The sequence below is a fragment of the Gekko japonicus genome, unplaced genomic scaffold (genome assembly GCF_001447785.1).
Source record: "Gekko japonicus isolate JY-2015 unplaced genomic scaffold, Gekko_japonicus_V1.1 scaffold2327, whole genome shotgun sequence".
Taxonomy (NCBI): Eukaryota; Metazoa; Chordata; class Lepidosauria; order Squamata; family Gekkonidae; genus Gekko; species Gekko japonicus.
The window spans coordinates 250,823-257,347 of NW_015172618.1; positions in this window are offsets into that span (position 1 = coordinate 250,823).

Consider the following 6,525-nt stretch of genomic DNA (forward strand, 5'->3'; position numbering starts at 1 on the left):
GAGATGGCGCTGTGCCACTGCGGCTGAGGCCGGCTGGGGAGCCAGGCCCAGCCTGTCCCGTCGCCCCATGGCAGGGACGGACAAGGCCAAGTGGCTTGGCCCGCCGGGGGCTCAAGCGCGCGGAGGGAGTGCCGAAAAGAGGGGGCCGGGGAAGGAGACTCGGGCCCGCAGCCGGCCACCCGAGCTGCCGCCCATTGCACGGAGACGGACGAGCCTGGTCCGCTTGCCCCGCTGGGGACTCGCTCAGCCAGGGGGGTGGCGGGACCGGCCAACCCAGGCGACTTGACCTGCCAGGGCTTCGACCCCGCAGGGGGGAGTGTGGGCTGCTTCCCCGGGTTGGGGAGACCGGGAAGTGGATGGCGCCCTGTGCTCGGCTCGCGCCTATTACGAGGAGAGGGGTGAGCCTGGCCGGCTTCCCCCGCCGGCGCCTCGATCGGGCGGGGGGGCAGCAAGGCCAGGCGGCTTCGCTCGCTGGAGCCTCAACTGCGCGGCAGGAGGGCAGAGGAGAGGGGGCAGGGGAAGGAGATGTGGGCCCACAGCTGGCCACCCAAGCTGCTGCCCACTGCAGGGAGATGGACAAGCCCGGTCCGCTTGCCCCGCTGGGGCCTTGCTCGGCCGGGGGTCATGGTGGGAGCGGCCAACCCAGGCGCCTTGACCTGCCGGTGCCTCAACCCTGTGAGGGGGAATGCGGGCTGCTTCCCCGAGTTGGGGGGGGCGGGAAGTGGGCGGTGCCCTGCGCCCGGCCGGCCTCGCGCCCATTGCAGGGAGACGGGTAAGCCTGGCCAGCTTCCCCTGCCGGCACCTCGAACGGTCAGGGGTGCCGGGGGGAGGGGGAGGCCAGGCGCCTCAGCCCACTGGAGCCTCGACCGTGCAGGGCAGGACAGCCAGCTTCGCCGTGAAGGGGGCAGATGGAGATGGCGACCCCCACCCGCGGCCAGGCTAACACCCCGTTGTCTTCAGTTCCACAACGGGCATTCTTCCTAGTTCCCTATATTTCCCTTTTCATTCCAGTGATGCTTTAGACACGTATTGTTTAGAAGTATAAAAGCTAAATCTACATGCTCTGTCACACTCATGACCCAGAAGCAGAAACCAGCTTAAGAAGAAAAAGAAGAGATTGGATTTATGCCCCGCCCTCCACTACCCAAAGGAGCCTCAGTGCGGCTTACGATCTCCTTTCCCTTCTACTCCCCACAACAGACACCCTGTGAGGTAGGTGGGGCTGAGAGAGCTCTTTTGAGAACTGGTCTTCCCAGAACAGCTCTGAGAGAACTGTGACTGACCCAAGGTCATGCCAGCAGCTGCATGTGTAGCAGTGGGGAATCAAACCCGGTTCTCCCAGATTAGAGTCCGTGCTCCGAACCACTCCACCAAACTGACTCTTAATTCTGTGTTTCTTCCTGCAAGGCTGGGGAACATACTTCACCGTGACTCCTGTAGTGTAGCCTGCAGTGGGGGCTAGCCCTGCTCTCCTGACACTGAATGGCCTGACCTTCATGGGCAGGGGTTTGGGGGTAGGTGCAGACACAGGATGTCTTTGTGTCAGAAGAACAGACATGTTGCACTTCCAGGATTCCTTCATGCGCACTCTGTAGGTCACGTTTTGCTAGTTTGATATTCAGGTCTAATAAGCACTGGCCAAGACCCACCTGGATGTGGAATTCAGTCCTCCTCCCCCCCTTCTTCCTCCACGCAGGGGTTTTCTGATCTTTTGTGTCCGCTGTGTCTCCAAGGAACCAGTCAGAAGTCCACCTCTAACAAGAGCATAGTTGGTCCAGCTTTCAGGGGAAACCCAGCAAGATGGAGAAAATCAATAGGAGAAAGAAAAGAGGCTTAAAGAGTTAGGCTTATTTATAGGCAAGTCAGCAAGAAAAGGCCAGGCTCCCATTGATTTTCCAATAGAAGGGAAGGTTCTGAAAAAGAGCCGGAAGGCCCCGGTGTGAGGTGTAATAAAAGCCCCCCGTGCCGTAAAGAGCTGAGGAGGAAACTCAACAACGCTGGATGTTGGCACTGGATGGGGATCCTCATTGACAAGGGAAACAAGGTCTCCCGCGGGTCTCGAGGAGCGCAAAACAAGCCCATTTGAGTAAAATCGCACAAAACAGCAAGAGTCCAGCCGCTAAGTGAAAACAGCATCACACCTTGACTGCTGTAGAGGCACGAGACGTTTCATGGCAATGCCATCATACCGGTTATCAGCTTGTAAAAGGCCAACTCAAAATACAAACCTCGATTTGGAGCTGTCAGTTCAAGGACGTTTCAGGATTCCATGGGCTCTGGGGCCGGGGGACCCACCATGGGTGCTGAAGAGGGGCCACTTCTGCCTCTTCCTCTGCAGCAAGCCCCTCTTCCTCCCCCCATTATTTCTCAGCCTCTTCGTCCACCACCAGCTCTTCAGCATCAAAGCCACCTCCTCTTCCTTGGCCAGGCCGGAGCGCACAGAGTAGCCAACCTCTACGTGGGGTCTGGAGATCTCCCGGTATTACAATTGCTCTCCGGACTACAGAGATCAATTCACCTGCAGAAAAGGGCTGCTCTGAAGGGTGGGCTCTATAGCATTGTCCCCGGATGAAGTCTCTCCCCTCCCCTAACCACACCCTCCTCAGACTCCACTCCCCAAAATCTCCAGGAATTTCCCAACCTAGAGCTGGCAATCCTAGGCCCAAATGTGGCCTTTCCCCACATGCGCCCCAGAGAGCACTGAGGTCAGGGACACAGAATCGCCTGACTCTCCCTGGCCCGAGAACCGCCAGGTTGGCCGCAACTAGAGCCAGGGCCTTTTCAGTGGCAGCTCCACACTGGTGGAATGAGCTCCTGGATAACATCAGGGCCCTGCGGGACCTTTTACAGTTCCGCAGGGCCTGTAAAACAGAGCTCTTCCACCAGGCCTTCGACTAGGAGCTGCCACTGATGAATCTGCCACCGGAACACGCTATGGCCCATATGAAACACTGGTGGATACTGCCTCCCTCTATGGGATTGTATATTGAAGCCACCATCATCTGCATTGCTCTTGTTAGAATTTTATGATGTTAGGCAGTTGTTTATGTATATTTTATTGTATCTTATTGTATTTACTGTTTTATTGCTTTTAATGTCTGTTTGCCGCCTTGAGCTGGTTCTCTGGCAAGGCGGGATACAAATCGAAAATAATAAATAAATGATTCCTGGCCCCTCTCTGCCCCTTCCAGGCCTGTCCCAGGCCCAAGAGAGGAGGTAGGGCAATAGCAGATCCCATACTGGGCACTGGCAAGTCCCCGGAAGGGCAGGAAAGGGCCAGGAAGTTTACGTGCTTGGCAGGGAAGCTCTTTTACAGGCAATGCTAGCTGCTGATGTTGGGCCTGAGGAAATTGACATGACCATTTAAACAGGTAGTAAGATGCATCAAACTACAGATGGTCATCATAGTGGAGACTTCTCCTCTGGAACCACATGTGGTTCACGGAAGCCATCCGTGGCAGGATGTGCCTGCTCTAGCCTGCAGGCCCTATTCTGCCCTGCCCTCCTAGGTTTTTATCAACCCCTGGAGAGGCTCTTCTTCCACTCTCGGGTAGCTCACTGCCACCACCTGACTTTTGTATGGAACTGCGCACTGTGAGGGTCAGGACTCCCAGCTTCCCTTCCAAGTTCTGAGGCCTTGCCTCTGTCTCTCCCACTGCCCAGCGTCTGGTCACCATGAGGACAGTTTACTGCCTTGTGCACCCTTGGAGGAACAGCCACTTGCCAACTGCCTGCCTTTCCCTTGTTGCCCCTTTTAAAATAGCATGGCAGGGACAGTGGAGGTCTATGTGGTACAGAGAACCACTGCTAGCATCAAAAGTTGTAAAGTCTTTATTAAAAAGAAAATGTTTGCATGCATACTTTTAGCACAGCACCAGATTGAGCAAGGGATTCAAAAGGAATGGGTAAAACACACATCTTCTGTCCTTCTCTCTATGCATGTCCTATCAGACGTTAAAATATAGGACAGGCTCCTTTAGCTTAGGAGTTCTAGATCTCTACAGAGTTTCAATTTCCTTGAAGCTTCCTCTAGCTCTTCAGGTGAGGACATGGTCAAAATGGCTGCCTTCTCAGTGGAGAGGTCTGCCTGCTCTCCTGAATGCTACATCCCAAGAAAAGAGACCTTCTTCTTTCTGCAAGGAGTTATCATCATATCTGTTTCTCCACTCACTGACCAGGTCACGCCGTCATAAATAAGCATTTCTTGGGGCTTCTTCCTGGAGATTATTCCTGGATCTGTTCTAAAGTCTCCCAAATATCTGTTCCCTGCCTGTAGAAGGGGAAGAGCTTGACCCACTCATTATCTCTCCTGCTAGATCTATTAGCATTTGTATGAAGGTGAGCCAAGATATGTCTGGGAAGCAATTGAACTGACCCCCAAGCATGTTCTCTGCTCAGAGGTAAAAAGAAAGTTAAAATGCAAAGTGGAGATTTTGCTCATCTCAAACCTCCAAGGAAAAAATGCATTTCTTTACACCATCACAGTCCCCTCTGGGCCAAAGGGCCACTGGCTCTTTTGAACTCCTTGAATCAGACTTGGACTTGGGCCTTAGCAAGACACTGGCCAAGCTTCCAGGCTTGATAAATTGCAAAAAAATTTTTACCAAGCCCCGTCACATACCCAGCATCCAATCAGATGGCTGTCCTTCTGCTCCAATTCCCCTTCTAGCCAAGATGAGAGTAGAGACACAGAAACAGGAATTGACTTTGTATAATTCTCTAGCTTCAGGTCTGCAGCTGCCTAGAGCAAGGTGGCAGGGAAGCTTCTCTCTTTTTCAGGCTGTAAGTGGGCAAGGTAGTATATCTGAACAGGCAGGCAAGTAAAGACTTCTGCGGTCTAGTATCTTGAAGCATATTTGCAATGCTACTGAAGTACATCAACTTAAAAAATTCTTTTGAGTGGGCTATTATGTGAAGTGATCCTTAACTTTTTACTTTTTTCCCAGTTTGACAGTAATTGTTTTGTTCCATCCTTGAGGGCATCTTTTTGCAACTCAAAGCAGGCCAAGGATGGGATGCAAAGAGCCCCAGGAGATATATGCCAAGGGCAGTTCTGCACCATTCAAAAGATGCCTTTTCCCTTCTGGCTGCAGAAGCCCCTCATGGCTACACCAAATGGCAACACAGGCGCATCTTTTCAGGATGCGTGAGGGTCTGTGGTAACAATGGGGGGGGTGTCCCCCCTATAAAGCCCAAGATATCTACGGTAGCCCTTTGATACCAAAGTCAAGAGACTGCAAAGCAGGATTGGCATAAAGTTAATTTTATATATATGGCCCATCCTAACCTCAGGACAGACAGTGGCCTGCTGCCCAGTTCCCACAAAATAGTTCAGGCTTGTTAACTGTCACTTGCCAGGAGATCTATGAATGGCTCTAGGTCAGCGTTTCCCAACCTTTTTAGTATGGTGGCCCACTAGTCCAAATTTACTGGGTACGGTGACCCCTCCAAGCCTGCCGAAAGGTGTTTTGCAGGTGTAGGCAAATTATAACCTTGGCACCCATCTAGTTCAGCTTTCTAAAATGGCTGACCAAACGTTTTTGAGAAAGCAACAAACAGCTGCCCCCACTATAAATCCTAAGCAGGTGGCATTCCAACATACACGGCCTTTGCACATGGAGGTTTACATTCCAGGTTTTGACCACCACCTCCTTCTCCATGACTCCCTCTAATCCCCCTAAGAATCTCACTAATTATAGCAACTGTCAGGACACTTTTTACTTGATAAATGTGTATACGCAGTGAAGGAAAAATACCAACTGACGTGTGACATGGAAGATACTGTTTCCAGGGTCAGATCTTGGTTTCCAAGATACAAACGAGAGCAACAGAATGGGTAGGGGTAGCCAGTTTGGTGTAGTGGTTAGGAGCGCGGACTCTAATCTGGGAGAACTGGGTTTGATTCCCCACTCCTCCACATGCAGCTGCTGGTGTGACCCTGGGTCAGTCGCAAGTTCTTTCAGAGCTATATGTGACTTAGTAAAAATGTTTGTGGACTGGTAACATAACATTTTGTAGCAAAATCTGACAAGAGTCCAGTAGCACCTCAAAAGCTAATTAAGTTATTCCAGCGTACACTTTTGCAGAGTAAATTGTGCTACTGGACTCTGATTTGGTTGCAACAGATTAACACAGCTACCCATATGGAATTATAACATTTTGTGTACTTAATCATAAACCAGTTGTAACCACAGGATTATCACTCCTTGTCAAACAGCTTTTAAATTCTTCTGTCAGCCTTTAGCAAATAGTATCAGACTGCTGGTCTGTCTAGCCCAATGCGGTCTACTCTGATTGGGAGTGGCTTTACTTTTAATTGGAGATGCTAAGGAATGAAACTGAGACCTTCTCCATGCAAAGCAGGTGCTCTGTCTCTGAGCTACAGGCCCTCTTAAGATGGTCTAGCTTCATGGCCCAGGCATTATTTGCAGTGAAAAACCACAACTCCCCTTTCTCAGGGAAATATTATGCTTGAAGGGCAGGTTTCACCATCAATGAGAAGGTTACTTTCAGAGTAAAGACAAG